The 19,386-nt window shown below is 38.1% G+C and overlaps 1 long non-coding RNA gene across 5 annotated transcripts; it reads right to left on the minus strand.

Moving 5' to 3' along the window:
* Positions 1 to 238: 238 nt before the first annotated feature.
* Positions 239 to 17,937, minus strand: LOC138851890 (uncharacterized). 5 transcript variants are annotated; one of them, XR_011391480.1, is made up of 9 exons: positions 17,741 to 17,937; positions 3,957 to 3,972; positions 3,775 to 3,856; positions 3,268 to 3,292; positions 2,704 to 2,772; positions 1,998 to 2,585; positions 1,800 to 1,924; positions 1,339 to 1,431; positions 239 to 862 (listed from the first exon to the last, which is right to left on the minus strand). It is a non-coding gene; the product is annotated as an uncharacterized lncRNA (long non-coding RNA). The 5 variants fall into 5 exon arrangements; XR_011391482.1 differs by lacking the exon at positions 3,957 to 3,972; XR_011391479.1 differs by having other exon boundaries at positions 2,704 to 3,292.
* Between the last annotated feature and the right edge of the window lie 1,449 nt (positions 17,938 to 19,386).

Consider the following 19,386-nt stretch of genomic DNA (forward strand, 5'->3'; position numbering starts at 1 on the left):
TGCAAAAAAAAAACATTATATAAAAATTAACTATTAAACTTATTTGAACATCTTTTACAAATTCTTCACATTCCACTAATGCTAATTATTTTTTGTTTCAATTTTAATAAACATTTTCATAATGTTTATTTTCAAATTTCTGTAGATAACTAAATCTAACATTTCATTTGTCAATTTCCATAACAAATATTTTACTTTTTAACATTCTCAACAAATTTCAACTACACAAAAAATACAATTAATTTTTTTTTTTTATTAAAAGATTTCATTACAATATATCATATATATGCCTCATATAAGGTTTCTTCATTTTGGGAATTGAATCTACACAAGTTCTATAATCCTACCACTTCCCCTTCATTATAATAAACCCTATAAAACATAATTATTCTATTTATTGGTATCATGTTTCACAAACAATGTTACTAACCATTTCACAGCGACAAATAAACCCATCCACAGTACATGAATACCCGGTATTTCCAAAACACAAGCCTCAACGTAATGACTCAAACACCACAAACGTATATAAACTCCCACATTATATATACACTTGCAGTCATATTAACAATGAAAAGTCTGGGATGCGACCTTCATCATTAATTATGTTTGTAGCTATTAGTCTAAAGTTGGTCTGGACACCAGCAGTATCTTCACTCCTTCAGTGATTAAAGTCAATATGGCTTTCACAATGCTCAGTCCACAATTCACCAAAACCTATTATACCTCACTTAGATTCAATAACTAATTATCTTCAAATAGTCTAACAATTGATTAATTCCCTCCCTCTAACATGATCTACATCAAATTGACCAACGCCGCTCTTGCTGCCACCATCACCGCCACGCACGCTTCCAAAAACCTATAAAAATAAACTGATATTTTACATTTCAATTATAAACAATTTTCTCAATAACTAACTTTAACAAAACCAATTATTCCAGTTTACATAACCTATTCAAACTTTGACCAATACTTCATCAATTTACTAAACTACTCTTAAAAATTACTCAAAAATAATATTTAATATTTTGAGAGAGGTTAAACAATTATTATTTGCATTATATTACTTAACACTATTACACTCAATCCATAGCTAAATAATAACCATATAACATCTCTTTCAAATACTTGATTCTAATTCTTAACATCTATTAAAATATTTACTGTTTATTTACTTTAACTTCATCTTAAGCCTCACCATTAATGCTATGCATAAAAGCCCCTTTGGAATCTTATCTTATAAAATAACTCACTCGATTTCTTTGTACTTCTATCATCAAATTATTTATATTTACTTAATATCTATTTCTTAAACTAAAATTATTAATACTTAACTTTTCACTATTAGCTCCTCAATTCTCTCCGCCTCTGCTAATCAGTACCAATCAATCACCATATCAAAAACTCTCGTCCTCCATCTCTATTAACCTGCAACAAAAAAAAAAAAATTAAAATTACTAATACTTAAAAATATAAACAATCATTTAAAATACATTACTGACATTTCACTCACTAAAAACTCATTTTTTACAAATTAATATCTAATACAAATAAATTATCAGATACTACATGTATACCTGCCATTATCTCAAAAAAAAATTAACTTAACTCAACAAGTATTAATACCTCAAACAAAAAATATATACATAACTCCCACATTACATATACACTTGCTCTAAAATTAATAATGACAAGTCTGGGATACGACTATCATTATTTATTCAGTGTTTCAACCATAAATGCAAAAAAAGTTACTTTATTTTCCAGACGCTCATCAATAAATATTAATACTCAACTTTAAATAAAACACTAACAGCTCCCTTCACTCAGTCAGTCTTCCCGCTAAAACATCATCACACTCTGCCTCTACACAACAATCATTGATTCAATCAGCCACCAATTAGTCGTCACCTTCACATACCTGAAATACAAATAAATATTACTAAACATAATTATTTTCAACACTTACAAAAAATAAAACCATAAATACACACCTTTCAACATTAATTCCTTCTACTCGCTGCCTCTAACAAAGTCAGTCACCCCACAACCTCAAACCTGAAAAATAAAAACATATCCATTAATAAACAATATATCAACAATTATTAACAAATATTTTATATTTAAAATAAATGTTAATACACGCCTTTCAATAATAACTCATTATACTCGCTGCCTCAACCAAACTCAATCGAATCCTCTCTACAACATTCAATAATATTGATATTTCTCTCATCAAATCCCTCAATTTTTCATATACAACTCCACTACACATATTAAGACTTCAAAACACCACAAATATATACATAACTCCCACATTACATATATACTTGTTCAAAAACTAACAATGACAAGTCTAGGATGCGACCCTCATTATTTAGTCAAGGTTTCAAGCTTTAATACACTCTAAACTAAATTTATTGCTCAATCCATAATTATCTTCAACTAAATCTACTCCATACATAAATAGTTAATCTTTACCAAAAAAATTAAAACAAAAAATAACTTTACTCATCTTAAACATCACAACTAATAACAACCTTTACTCAGTCTTCCATCAAATACCTCGGCAAAACCAAAACCTGCAACAAATATTTCAAATATTTTATTTACTATATTAATTTAAAAATAAATATCTACAAACATTTCACATTATTTCTTCAAACATTGTCACTTTAAAAATTAACAACAAATACATACAAAATATACAGCACATAAAAATCGGTCAGTCACTTCCTCAGACGTAAATTCTTCATCACCTTCACCAACCTGAAATACAAAATAAATTCATTAAACATATCAATTATAAAACTTCAAATACATTCACACTTGCCCCATCCAACATCTTAAACTTACTTAAAATAATTATACATATTATTAAAATATATCAATACCCACCATTATAAACAAAATATATAAACAAAAAACTCAATTACGCATATTAAGACTTCAAACACCACAAATGTATACATAACTCCCACATTACATATACACTTTTCCTAAAACTAATAATGACAAGTCTAGGATGCGACCTTCATTATTTGCTCCGTGTTTCAAAACTTAATACAAAGTTATTTTTCTCTCCTCAAATAAAAACTATCTTCACCCCCGGAACACTATTCTCCCTATAACTCTCAAATAAACACTTTACACAAACCTAAAACATTACTTATCTTAATACACAGCAGCAGCATAATCACCACCAACACTACCACCACCAGCAGTACTCTACACTTGTTTCCTATAACAAACTCCGTCACTCACACTTGCCCGCTAATTCATCAACAACCTGTAAAATAAACAAATAATTCAAATACATTGACATTTCTCGCCAGATAAATTCTATAGTCGATATATAAGTAATATCTACTTTACTGCCATCACCTTCCTTAAACACTATAATCATTTCTTTTTCTTTGTTAGTATTTTTTCAAACTATATACATACACCAGACATTACGTCCAAAATACCACCACCTCCTCCCCAAATATTAACACCTCAAAAACCACAAATGTATACAATACTCCTACATTACATATATACCAACTCAAAAATTAACAATGAAAAGTCTGGGATGCGATCTTCATTGTTTATTCAGTTTCAAGCCTTAATGCAATCAATCAACACTGACTTCTCTAAAACAATATTACTCATCTTAAACACAACAGCCACACAGTCAGCCCTCAGTCCTCGCGCTAATAAACACCTCACCAAAACCTACAATAACAAAAATTTATGTGAACATTTTGAATTTCAAAAATTAATACTTACAACATTAACCACACACCACTCCATAATAGCCGCCTCTGCCAAAATCCGCCAATCACCCATACTACCGTCAACTCACTTCAACCTGAAAAAACAAAAAACAAAATAAACATCTCTCTAAATGCCTTAAACATATTTCAATAAATAATTTACATAATCAAACATTACTCATCTTAATACACCACCTCAACTTCCATCAACCTGTAACAAAATAAAATATGAATAAAAACGTCAAATTATATAAATAAAATTATTAACATTCAAACTGATCCAAAAAATACTCACTAGTAATGATAGTGGCAGACGTTTTAACTGCCAAACGTTTCTTCAAACTTCACCAATAACAAATATAATCACCGTCAACAAATTCTCTACGTAAAAAATAAGTTCTCTTAAACACAACTCAACTTCAGTGGATACTCTCCTTGAACTTACCACTCATTCCCATCATAATCGACTTAGTTATTTAACATTATTTTAATAACAATACATTCTCACAAAAATATCAACCATCATTTTTCTACCAAACATACAGACCATGTGTCCGCTCCATCACCTCCTCTTGGTCACTTACATTCACTCAATAAGTCACTCAGTCAGTTAGCAACAGCTTCACTAATATTGTCCAATAATGACAAATCCATCTTTATGCTGGCAATAATGACATTAAGGGAAATAAATCAAATAAAACTACTCTCAAAGTATAAATCACCCAAACAAATATTTACACACACCTAAAGGAAATATGCCATTCATACCTAATAAACACCACCTTCAACAAAAAATTATATTAGCTAATTAATGCACATCTACGGCAATTGCTAAAAATTGCTGACAAGAAAAATAAAACAAACTTAAAATCCCATTCAGTAATAACTCAGACATTCTTTGAAAACAAAAAAAAATTATTTTATGAAAGCCCTTCATCTCGCTGGAGATAGTATAAGAACATAAGAACATAAGAACGAAGGAACACTGCAGAAGGCCTACTGGCCCATGCGAGGCAGGTCCAAGTCCCTACCGGCTTAAGCCAATGCACCCAACCTAGTCAGGTCAGGTCACATTGACTCAAGGGAGGAACACGGCAACCGACCCGTTAGCACAAGCTATCAGGTCTAACTCACACCCACCCACATCTACTCATGTATTTATCCAACCTATTTTTAAAGCTACACAACGTTCTGGCCTCTATAACGGTACTTGGGAGTTTGTTCCACTCATCCACAACTCTATTACCAAACCAGTACTTTCCTATATCCCTCCTGAATCTGAATTTTTCCAACTTAAAACCATTGCTGCGAGTCCTGTCTAGGCTAGATATTATCAGCACACTATTTACATCCCCTTTATTTATTCCTGTCTTCCACTTATAAACCTCAATCATATCCCCCCTAATTCTACGTCTTTCTAGAGAGTGCAGTTTCAGGGCCCTTAGTCTATCCTCATAGGGAAGGTTTCTGATACATGGGATCATCTTTGTCATCCTCCTTTGTACATTTTCCAGAGAATTTATATCCATTCTGTAATACGGTGACCAAAACTGTGCAGCATAATCTAAATGAGGCCTAACCAAGGATGTATAGAGTTGAAGAACAACCTGAGGACTCCTATTATTTATGCTTCTTGATATGAAGCCAAGGATTCTATTAGCTTTATTGCGAACACTTATGCACTGTTGTCTTGGTTTCAGATTACTGCTAACCAGAACTCCTAAATCTTTTTCGCAATCCGTAATATTAAGATCTACATTATTTAGTTTATATGTGGCATGGTTATTGTCCTGTCCAACATTTAGAACTTTGCATTTGTCTATATTAAACTGCATCTGCCACTTCTCCGACCACTGCATCAGTCTATTCAAATCTTCCTGGAGTGCTCGAATGTCCTCGTCAGAATGAATTCGACGGCCTATTTTGGTGTCATCGGCAAACTTGCCGATGTCGCTCTTTATGCCCTCATCTATGTCGTTTATGTAGATTGTGAACAGCAGGGGGCCCAACACTGACCCCTGTGGAACACCGCTCGTGACGCTTCCCCACTCTGATTTCTCCCCATTTATGCAAACTCTCTGCTGCCTATTTGTCAACCATGCCTCTATCCAGGAAAAAATTTCTCCTCCTATTCCATGTGCTTTAATTTTCCTCAATAGTCTCTGATGTGGGACCCTGTCAAAAGCCTTACTGAAGTCCATATACACAATATCATATTCGTTACCATGATCTACCTCCTCAAATACCTTAGTGAAAAAAGTTAATAAATTCGTAAGGCAGGAACGTCCCTTTGTAAAACCATGCTGAGATTCGTTGATTAATTTATGCTTTTCAAGGTGGCTACGAACTGCCTCGGCAATTATTGATTCCATAAATTTTCCCACTATGGAGGTTAGGCTTATTGGTCTATAGTTCGAAGCTAAGGACCTGTCACCTGTTTTGAAAATAGGTATCACATTTGCCATTTTCCACTTATCTGGCACCATGCCAGTTTGTAGTGATATGTTGAAAAGATTAGCCAAAGGTGTGCTAAGCTCCTCTTTACATTCCTTTAGAACCCTTGCATACAGTTCATCAGGGCCTGGGGATTTGTTAGGTTTTAATTTATCTATTTGCCTAAGGACCATGTCACTTGTGACCCTAATAGTGCACAGTTTATTATCGTCCTGTTCTACATAATTTATCATTACTGGAATATCACTGGTATCCTCCTGTGTAAAAACTGAGAGGAAGTATGTGTTAAAAATTCTACACATTTCCTTATCACTGTCAGTGAGCTGACCCGAGGAACTTTTGAGTGGGCCTATCTTGTCCCTGATCTTACTTCTGTATACCTGAAAGAATCCTTTTGGGTTAGTCTTCGATTCTCTTGCAACTTTAACCTCATAATCTCTTTTTGCTTTTCTAATTCCCTTTTTTATTTCTCTCTTTAACTGAATATATCGATTTCTTAATTGCCCCTCTCCTCTTTTGATTTGCCTATATATGCCTCTCTTTTGACCAATCAGATATTTTAATCTATTGTTCATCCATTTAGGATCATTTTTGTTTGATCTGATTTCCCTATTTGGAACATAATTTGACTGAGCAGCTAGAACTATGCCCTGGAAAGCATCATATCGGCAACCATCACCACCTACCTGACCCCTAGTCAGGTCATTCCAGTTCAGCCCACCTAAGTAATTTTTCAGTCCTATGAAATCAGCCAAGCGAAAGTCAGGGACGGAGACTTGATTGCCATTATTAGGGGAATTCCATGATATGTTAAAACTGAGTGATTTGTGATCACTCTCCCCAAGCTCATCATTAACCTCAAGATTATTAATTAGTGTTTCCCTACTGGCAAGAACCAAGTCAAGGAGGTTATTTCCCCTAGTTGGCTCTGTCACAAACTGTTTTAAAAAACAATCCTGGATCGTATCAAGAAAGTCACCCGACTCTAAATTTCCTGTCAAATTGCTCCAGTCAATCTGTCTATAGTTGAAATCTCCCATTAGCACAACATTTTCGTATGTAGATGCCTTACGAATTTCGTCCCATAGAAGTTTACTGCACTCCCTATCAAGATTTGGGGCCCTGTAAATCACACCCAAAATTAGTTTTTCTCGGCCCTCGAGAAGCTGTAACCAAACAGATTCAGTGGCTGACGCTTCTAATTTAATATCTTGTCTAACACAACAATTTAAATTGTCTCTGACATACATCGCTACTCCACCACCTTTCCTGTTGACCCTGTCAGTGTGGAATAATTTATAGCCTTGTATGTGACATTCAGATGGCATCTCTCTATCTTTCAGATTGAGCCAGGTCTCTGTTATAGCAATAATATCTATGTTTCCTGCACTTGCAATTAATCTTAGCTCATCTATCTTATTTCTAACACTCCTGCTATTAGTATAGTAAACCTTAAGGGAGCTAGTCCCTTGCTGCCCTCTGCTGTCCCCCTTTGTTTTCTGACCTGTTCTATTGTCTTTATTTATAACTTCATGCTGAATGCCTTTTATACATTTACTGTTTCCAACCCTAGTGTTGCAACCTGCTTGTTTCCCACACACACCCATACCTCTATCTTCCATCAGTTTAAAATCATAGGCATTTCACCAATGGCCTTCTCAATCGAGTCTGCAAGTGCTACCACCCCTGCCCCAGAGAGATGAACCCCATCCCTTGCATACATATCATGTTTGCCATAAAAGTTGTTCCAGTTGTCAATGAATGGGATTGCAAGTTCCTTGCAGTATCTGTCTAGCCAGCAATTTACACCAATTGCCCTAGACAACCATTCATTTCCTACTCCCCTTCTAGGCAAGATGCTACATATGATTGGGATCCCTCCCTTAGACTTAATGAAATCTATAGCTGACCTGTACTTATCTAGCAGCTCTTCTCTCCTACCCTTCCCAATATCATTTCCACCAGCACTGAGACAGATAATGGGCTTGTTCCCATTACCTGACATGATATTATCCAGTCTGTTGACAATGTCCCCAACACCAGCTCCAGGGAAGCACACTCTATCTCTCATCTTCTTATTCCTATTACAAAAAGCACGGTCAACATATCTTACCTGAGAGTCACCAACCACAAGAATGCGCTTACCTTCATTAGCAGGGGCAGTAGTACCCTTACCTTCACTGGCCACTGAAGTACATTCATCCTGGAGAACAGAGAAGCGATTTCCTACCTTCAGATCTTCACTCTTAACTTTCCTTACTCTGATGCGCCTCCCATTACTGTGAACAACTCGCCACTTGTAGCAGGTGCTGGGCTGCACCTCACTGCTGGTACCCGTTGCTACCTCCCCATCTTTTAATATATATTTTATTTAAAAGCTGCATATACATAATACATTGTATTACTTACAAAACAAACCACGGTGAAAAATAAAATAAATGGTACATACAGTGAACTTCATACCTCTCCGAACATGAAATTAAACACCAACATTACAAACTAGTCAATAAAACCAACCACATCCACTGTAACTTTATAGAAGTACTTAGTATTGATGACAATACATATATACACATACATATATATATATTTACATATATATATATATACATATATATATATACACATACACACACACACACATACATATATATAAATTAAATTAATATACAACTCAGATCGGTATACAGAAAAAATACATATAGTTTACTTGCATGTCACAAGTACTTGGCTAAACAGGAGCACCATACCTAACACATACACCACAATATTGAAAACCCAACCTTCCACATCCTTACAATACAGAATTTTATAAACAGAGCAAATACAATAATGATTATAGTATAAAATTAAAAACCATACTAGATATTACAAAACCTCTAGTACACAATCCCGGTACATTTTAAGAACACCATAGATCAAGGCCATATTACAACCATATACATAACCCCACAACCATATACATAACCTATAAACCCTCCTTTTATAATAATCATTATTGCCAGTGCAGACACAGCTGACACTTCTACCCCCCCCCTCCCCGTATGTACAGTCCCCGTTCTAAATAACATACATTGAATTATCCTAATGAAAGGTCATACCCTGACCTCATCAAAACCTAAAAGTTGGTAGTGCATGAACAAGACAAAAACACAAAATTTACAGACTAAAACAGATATGAAACATTACATTCCTATACACATACACTGTAATAAGTAGAAGAATATACACCACCAATATGATATCAAATATTAATGTTAACCATGAATTACAAACATTCAAAACATTTGCATATAGTGAAGTTCACACTCAAAATACAAGATAATACACCACATGCCACAGTAGCGGTACAATACTAGGCTATGTAAATTATTTAAAGAACCCGAGACTAAAATAAACCTAGAGTAGTTATAAGACTAAGGCTGCTGTAATGTGCCAGTCCCAAAAGAACTGACACGTATCTCAGAAAAATTTTGTGTTGATACCAACGTGCCAATCTAATTACTTAAAAACGAGATCCTAAGGGCTCGGTATCCTGGCTTTCAAGGAAATTTTAAACCCAGTGAACATAACCATCAGGCTTAGAAATGTAACCCTGGAAACCACACTTATATCTCACTATGACAAACATTCTCGTGAAACATGGCTTACCATCCATACCTAATTCTCACTACCTTCCTCTTACACACTACATCAGTTCCAGATAAACCAAAAACAACCCCCCCCCCTTTACATCCCCCCATAAGGAGACCACTCCTTTGTCCATCCTCAGGGACCCCGCCTAAGGGAACCCACAGTGAGATTCCTATAACCTTCCGGGAAACTTTTTTCCCAAGACGCCCCATAAACCAACTTATTCCTACACTTCGTCCTATAGAATCTGGCCGCCAACGCTTTTATCCTCATATCACCCCTTAATCCCCTCATTCCCCATGAAATGTCCAGATAATCCACTATGATATACATTATAGCCCTTCCAACATCCCTAGGAACTCCCCTTACATCCAGTAGTAAAGCCCTTAAAAGCGGCAAACGACCCCCCCCCCAACAGTCTGATAACCCCACCCATCCATGATCTCACCCCCTCCAAGGAGGTACAAAAAAAAGACCACATGAAACGCCGTTTCAACATCACCACAAAACTGACAAAAAGCCTCTTCCACAAACCCCATACTACGTAACACCTCCTTGGAAGCCAGAATCCCCATGATAAACCTATATACTAATTCTCTTACTCTAGCCGGTATCCGAAGCTTACTAAAATCTTTCCAAATAACCCCCCAATCATACGTTGGATACACGGCTACCCCTTGCATAATTCCTTGACCTTTCACTACCCTCACCAACCGTTTCACTTTGATTTTATCCACCTGTTGCACTGTCAATAAAAATCTCAACATATCTTCACAAACCCTCAATTCCTTCCCACTCCACCATTTACGTGCCTCCTCCATAACTCTTCCTACTTTAGCGCCCCTCACACCCCCTTCCCTCATATACCTCCACTTGATATATACAGCCATTACTCTCAGTCCTAAAGGCAACAAACCTAAACCCCCTCTCCGAACATCCGTCATAACTACCTCCTTACTTAACCATGCCCTCCCAAATCCCCACACAAACTTCAGCACCCTCCTCTGCATTTCCACAATATCTCGTACCTCTAAGGGAAAAACCTCTGCCACCCCCCATACCTTGCTATAGACAAGTGAATTTACCACCACTACCCTCTGATGTAAAGCTAAGTCCCTCGCACTTAAACCTCCTAGTCTACTTAAAACCTTACCCGTGACAGACTCCGAATTTACCCTTCTGCATGCCTGCACTTCCGCCAAATACCATATCCCACATACCTTGATTCTGTCAACCACTGTCCATCCTAACCCTATCCCCAAGCCCCCCCCTATCCAATTACCGACCTCTAGTAACCTTGATTTCACCGTATTAACTCTCATTCCGGTATTCATACCAAACATCTGAATCACTCTACCCACCCTCCTTAACTCCTCCTTACCCCTTAGCAAAACAGTAGTATCATCCACATACCCAACGATGCCCCCTTTGCACCCCCCTTCCATCTCCTGATTGTTCATTACCCTCTCAACAGACTCATAAAAAGGATTCTGCACACACGCAAAGAGCAGCTGTGACATCGGACAGCCCTGTCTCAAACCTCTCTCCATTGGTACACTTTCACCCAACCTCCCATTGACCTGTACCCTCACCTCTGCCCCATCATACAGGGTGTTCACCCACCTCACTACCCCCTCCCGAAACCCCAACCTCTCTAAGCAAACCCCTAAGAAATCTCTGTCCACGCAATCATAAGCATTCACCCAATCTAAACCTAGTATTCCCCCTCCCGTACATCTCTCTAGAAAATCCCTAATCAAACCATGTCCATCCCTCATCCTTCTTCCCGGAATTCCCAACTGTCCCCTATGTAACACTAAACCCAACACTTTCCTCATTCTGTTGCCCAAAACCTTAGCAAAAATCTTGTAATCCGAGCACATTAACGTAATCGCACGGTAATCATTCAAAACTCGGCATTCCTTCTTTTTGGGCACTAAAACCGTGACACCCGTTCTTTGTGATTTCCCCATCCTCCCACTACTTAACATACAATTCAAAACCCCCACCAGACAATGCCGTACACTCCCCCAATGATACCTATAAAAATCGTTTGGTATTCCGTCTATGCCTGGGGTTTTACCCTGGCACATCCCAAAAACTGCCTCCTCCACCTCCTCTACATTAATACTACCCTCGATTCTGTCACTGTCCTGCTCACTTAATACTCTATTAAACCCTTCATCCCCAAACCGTCCCTCACCCACTCCCCTGCCAACCCTCCTCCACTTCTCCCTAAACCAAAAATCTGCATACAAACTAATATTTTCCGTGGTGGATAGGCCTTGACCCTCCTCAAAGCCACCCCCCCCTGTACCTGCCTCAATATACGCCAAGGTGGTCTTCGCCTGCCGTTCCTTAAACCTCCTTAATACAAAACCCGATGGCCTATCTCCCCTTAAGACATCCTCCAACCCTGCCCTAACTCGAATTGCCTCAAATTTTTCATTGTGAATTTCCGCCAACCTATTTCGCAAACGTTCCATGTCCTCACTCCGCCCCACACGTTCCTCTGCATAACAGTCATTTAACTGACCCTCAAGATAATTTTGTAGGCCATAGCTCCACCTAGCCATCTCCTTACCCCGTACTTTAAAAAATTTCCCTATTTCAACTTTAGCCCTCATTTCCCACCAATCCAGCAAATCCATTTCCATATTCCTAGTCTCCCACAAGGATTTCCACCAATCTTCAAACCCCGTAGGTTCACCCTCTTCCCTAAGTAGCCTCACATTTAATTTCCAATATCCTGCATAAACCCTCACTATGCCATCTACCCTCAAATCTGCTATAACAGCACGATGATCAGAAAAACCCACATCGATAGTCCTCACCCTCTCCACACCTATGCCCTGCCTAACATAAATCCTATCTAACCGTGCCTCATATCCCCTACGAATAAAAGTGTGCTCCACTCCATATCCCCTACTTCCCACCACATCTACTGCTCCAACATCTCGCAAAACATCCCGCAGAACCCCCAAAACACAACCCGCCCCCCTCGGAACCACATCACCCTTCCTAATGACACAATTCCAATCCCCACCAATCACCGTAAAAGCAGGTAAACCTCTCAAGTGATATACCAGAACCTCGCGTACAAAATCCACCTTCACTCTAGTGTTACTAGTTGCTGGCATGTACACACCTACAAAACTAACCCTCCTGGCCCCCCAAAACCCATCCACCCTGACAACCCTCCCACCCCCCCCCTCCTCCCAACCCAGGATACGCAAAGGACTGGTCTCCTTTACCGCCACAGCCACACCTCCTTTCAACCTCAAAGCATCACATGTAAACAACCTATAACCTTTCAACAACAACTCACATCCTAACCTATGGTTATGTTCCTGCAAAAAACAGACATCAATACTAAATCTCCTCAAAACCCACTCTAACCATACCCTCTTGACCTCGTTTTTAAGACCGTTTACATTGAAAGTTACACACCTGAATTTTACAAGAATGGCGGCTTACCCCTGTGCCGCTGAGGCTTACTTGGTCCTCCTTTCATAGGTCTCGGTTCTTCTCTATCAATCCCTCGTTCCTGCCCTCCAACCCCTCCCTGTCCCTTCCCACCTAGCTTCCCATTGCCCCCCCCCCCCTCCTCCCTGACTTGCCTTTGCAACCACAGCTGCCCACATCTTCTTCCCAGGCCTCTGCGCTGGTGTGAGGACCTCGTCCATGTCTGATGCCCCCGCTGATCTCTTGCGGGAGCTACCCTCTACATACATTTCTTCTGCAACCACATCTTCTTGATGGACCTCCACCACCACATTGCTCTCCTTTCGAACCTCACTCAAGTCTTCCTTACCCTGCTTCTGTTCATCCATCACCTTGTCATCACCTGACCTCACATCACTTTCCACACCAAGCTCCGACTCTTCCAAAAAATCCTTCAGCACAGCCTCCAAAATCCCGTCCTGAGCTGACTCTGCATTATCTAACGGCCTGTCTGACGGCGATATTCCCTCCCCCCCCGTTTCCACTGGTAGTGTAACACACGTCTCCAAAACCACCTCTGCCCTGTCGACCTCCTCACTCCATAGGCCTGTACCCCGTCTTTCCACTTCACCCGTCATAACATCCGTGGCTTCTAATGGCGTATCCACAGCAGCTGTCTCCTGACGCCTAGGCTCCTGTCTCCTGGGGCATTGTGCCACCATGTGCTCATAAGAGTCACATAAACGGCACGTCTTCCTCTGCCCCGCATAGTGTACAAAAACCTGTGTTCTATGGTTACGCAATGTAACATATGATGGTATCGGTCTCCTCAGGGTCATTTTCAGTGTGCAGGATCCTTCCGGCATCCCCTCATAAGGGCCGTCCCTCCACATTCCCATGCTCGTCGAGTGTACAGTTCCATAACCACTGAACGCATCTTGTATGCTGTATGCTGTTGCCTCAAAAGGTACATTCCTTACCTTCACCCAAGTAAAATACTTAGACACATCATGCAAGCATACTTCCACTGCCGAATTGATACTCATCCGTCGTTCTTGAAATTCATCTACGATGGTAGAGTAGAAGTCAGCCCTCATGAACTTCACGAAGACCCTTGACATTCCATTCAGTGCCACACCATACAGCTCTTCATTGGGGATGCCATAACAGTCCCTGATAATGCTTGGCAGGAGAACGTTCATCGTGTCGTTGCTTAAAGATCCTCTAACCAGCTGAATGCAGACAGTATTTATGCGCCGGTACAGTCGGTCCGCCATCTTGGTGCTAATACTATGTTTTCCTCACCAGGTGGCGTGCAAGAGAACCAGTAGAAGCGTCCTCTCTCCCCGCAGGTCGAGAGACGAATAACTCACAAAGTACTCAAACACTAATCAAAAATATTTCTTTCACATATACAAAACTAACATTAGCAACAAGATAGATAAGCATAATTAACAACATCACTCACTGATAAATATACTTAGAAATTTCTCAATACCTACTTCCTCTCACTTTTCACCTAGGAAATTAATACCCATATTCTTGAAATAACACATTATGTACAACACGACGATAATAAATTATAAAACATTACGATAACTACAGACATGCTCCTCATACAAATAAACAAATAAATCCACACACAATCAAATATTGCTTTGCAACCTTCTTCAAAGTATGTAAAAATAAAAAAATTACCATACCTTTACCTATTCTTCAACATATCAATCAATAAAAACTGCCACACTTCCTGACAAGTCGAAAATGGCGAATGTAACACCTACTTATAATCCACGTGACAAATCATTACCTTCCAATAAACCTCATCTCCATGACAATTTATAAAATTACTCAATGTAATCAAAACAGTATGTATATTACACTATTGGAAATATCTTTCTGGTCATCAATATACCGTGTCCTAATCTTAAATTAAGATTCATGCTTATTTGTCTAGGTTCAGTGAACAATGCTATGACCATGCCTAATATGATCAAAATTAAATAGAGGGGGGGGGGGGTGATGCGTACTTCACCTGCACAAAAATGTGCCTAATTAATGTCTATATTGGACATGGAGATTCAACGAGGCTTAATAAATTAATTTATTCCATATTTTTTTTTTCTTATTTAAGCTAATGGGCATTTATGACACTGATATAACTTTTAAATAAATTTAAAAAATCTGGTGATATTACGTATCAACTTCTGCATATATAAGAATATGTAATATACGAGTCCGTGACTATATCATATGTAATACTCTCATGGATAACGGCATCCATAATTATATAAACGGTTTTTAGTTATATAGTCATAATAACTTCAATCTCGTATTCTTTTTTCAATATATCATTTGTCATCTTGATATAATCTATGCATCTTATACTAAATATGAAATTTATTGTCGTCAAGATACTATGTTAAAGGTTTAATTAAATCATTTTGATTATTCCTTCCTGCGTTCAAACAATAGTATGATCTGCAGTCAAAGAGGGAGGGGGGGAGGGGTTGTGGGTGTACTGCTCAAACATATTTTATTACATATACTTTAATAAAGTCTATATCGCTGATATGAAGACAAGTGAAATTTGCTTTTAAATACCATTGGTCTATACTTCAAAGCCAAGGAAGGACCTGTCACCAAACTTAAATACCTATTATTACACTTGCCATTTTCCACTTATCAGGCACTATGCCAATTTGTAGTGATATGTTAAAAACATTAGCCAAAGGTACCCCAAGTTCCTCTTTACATTTCTTTAACACCTTTGCAAACACTCCATCAGGACCTGGCGATTTGTTGCCTTTCACTTTCTCTATTTGTCCGAGGACCATGCCACTAGTTACCGTAATCGTACATACTTTATTATCCTATTCGACATAACCCATTATTTCTGAAATTTCAATACTATTTTCCTGGGTGAAAACTGATAGCAAGTAAGTACTATTTAAAATTTCACACATATCCTTATCACTGTCACTAATCTGACCACTTACTCGCAAGCGAGCCAATCTTGTCCCTAATCTTATTTCTGTATATCTGAAACAACACTTTTGGGTTACTCTTTGAATCCATTGCCACATTAACCTCAAAATTCCCTTTTTGCCTTTCTTATTCCTTTCTTTATTTGAATATATTCATTTCTAAACTGCCCATCCCCTCTTTTCATAACATTATATATGTCTCTTTTCACAAATGACTTAATCTATTCTTCATCCATTTACCATCATTTTCGTTACATTAATTTCCCTACTCCAAACAAAATTTGTCTGGGCACCTACACTATGCTCTGAAAAATGTCATATTGATAGCCATCACCACCTACCTGACCCATACTCACATCCCAATTTATCACACCCATTTCATTTTTCAGTCTCATCAAGTCCGCCAAACGAAAATACAAGACACATTTGATTGCACCAGTTAGTTATTTGGGCAATTCCATGATATATTCAAACTAAGTGATTTGTCATCACTTTCCCCAAACTCTTCATTAACCTCAACATTTTTAATTACTCAATCTTTGTTGGTAAAAACAAAGTCAAGCACATTGTTTCCTCTAATTGCTTCTGTCACAATCTCCTCGAAAAAGCAATCCTGAACCGTGTCAAAAAAGTCGCTAGACTCAACATTACACTTCATATTGGTCAAATCAATTTCTCTAAACTTCAAATCTCTCATTATCACAACACTTCTATATCTAAATGCCTTATCAATTTCCTCCCATAACACCTTACTGCACTCCCTATCAACGTTTAGGGGGAGGGGCCTATAAATCACACAAAAAATTATTTTGTCACGTCCCTCGACAAATAGATTCAGTATTCCATCTTTCTAATCTTATATCATATCTCAGAATTTTAATTCTCTCTGACCTACATCGCCACTCCACCACCCTTCCTGTTGACCTTATCACTGTGGAATACTTTATAACTGTTGCATTCGTAAGGTATTTCTCTATCTTTCAAGTTTAACTACGTCTCTTATACTACCAATAATACCTATATTGCCTACACTTACAAGTAATCTTACCTCATCCATCTAATTTCTTACACTCCTACTATTTCTATAGTAAACCTTAAAAGACCTAGTCACTCGTTGCCCTCTACTATCTTTCTTCATCAATTTATTTACCATTACTAGCAACTTCATTTTCAACATTATATTTTAAACATATTCATGATGTATCCCGGTAATAACCACTCTTTTTAACCCTAATGCTGCACCCTCATTGATAGTTTCCCACAACTCTATAATCTATCACTTTAAATTCCTTTACTTTAAATATCCTACTACTCCTAAACACAATTACTTAAAATTTCTGGCATCGAAACCCCTCCATTAATTCTAACAATTTACTCACCAAACTCCTACACTAGACAAAAACGTCAAATTTAACTCTGCTCTTATACCTACAACTAATTTACAACACCATACTTACATACCGACAAATTAAATATTCAATCTTGCAAATACCACAAATAAATAACTTATTCCACCTGCAGAAACTGTTCTTCAACTGAATCTAACTCACCTTCACCTTCCACATTACACCTCTGACTAATGCTATTAATTATCCTTCATCATATTAATGCGCTACACTGCACGTTACCTTGTTACCTAAACTAACTCATGCCATCACCACCAGAGCTCAAATCAAACGTGTAATGGCCAACCACCAACTCACCGACGCTCACTTCAACAATTCTAGTGCTACACACAATAACAAGTGGTCCTGGTGGCTCCTTCCACCCTCCGCTCAAACTATTACTACTACTCCACTTCATACACCACCTGGCAAGATAACTTGGCGTCCAAGCGGTTAACATCACATTAGTTATATCAAAAATCTCTCGCTAAAACCATAAACCAACTTCTTACCACCACGCCCACGAAATACCACTACTATTACCTTCTCATTAGTCTGCCTTAAGACATTTAAAATATTTTAGCCGCGATTCTGCTATTGGAAAATATTACCATGTACGTGTGTACTCGTATATATGCGTGTGTACTCGTATATATGCGTGTGTACTCGTATATATGCGTGTGTACTCGTATATATGCGTGTGTACTCGTATATATGCGTGTATACTCGTATATATGCGTGTATACTCGTATATATGCGTGTATACTCGTATATATGCGTGTATACTCGTATATATGCGTGTGTACTCGTATATATGCGTGTGTACTCGTATACATGCGTGTGTACTCGTATACATGCGTGTGTACTCATATATGCGAGTATTTCTACTAGTGTATGTATACTCCTGTCTATATACTCGCCTATTGGTGTGTACATTATTTGTGTGAGACCCAACAATTAAAACGCTTATGAACAAGCGTATATATGTAAATGACTAGTTACTCTATAATGTGTTAGTCATTAATTTTCGACCTAGTTCAGCTATCAAAAGTTCAACACCCAGTTCCTAGACCCATTATCTAACTACGTCTGTAATCTTTTGACTATAACCCACCAACTCTTCAAAATTTGTCATCCAAACACTTCATAGATTTGTTCTACTTTCTATATAAATACTCCTATATAACATATGTAAATATTTGTATATGCACCAATAAACTTACGCATAATCCTGTTTAAGGTTGTTTCTGTAACATTCATCAATATTCAAAATTCGTCTTAATATTTTTAAATAAATATACAAACGTCTACATGTGCATATAAAAAGTACTTGACAGAAACAGCACTTGTTACCTGGAGGTTATTCCGAGGATCAACGGCCCCGCGGCCCGGTCCATGACCAGGCCTCCCGATGGATCACGGCCTGATCAACTAGGCTCTTACTGCTGGCCGCACGCAGTCCAACGTACGAGCCACAACCCGGCTGATCCGGCACTAACTTTAGGTATCTGTCCAGCTCTCTCTTGAAGGCAGCCAGGGGTTTATTGGAAATTCCCCTAATGCTTGATGGGAGGCTGTTGAACAGTCTTGGGCCCCGGACACTTATGGTGTTTTCCCTTAGTGTACCAATGGCGCCCCTACTTTTTATTAGGGGCATTTTGCATCGCCTGCCCAGTCTTTTACTTTCGTACGGAGTAATTTCTGTGTGCAGATTTACGACCA

The sequence above is a fragment of the Cherax quadricarinatus genome, unplaced genomic scaffold, assembly GCF_038502225.1.
Source record: "Cherax quadricarinatus isolate ZL_2023a unplaced genomic scaffold, ASM3850222v1 Contig2610, whole genome shotgun sequence".
Classification (NCBI taxonomy): Eukaryota; Metazoa; Arthropoda; class Malacostraca; order Decapoda; family Parastacidae; genus Cherax; species Cherax quadricarinatus.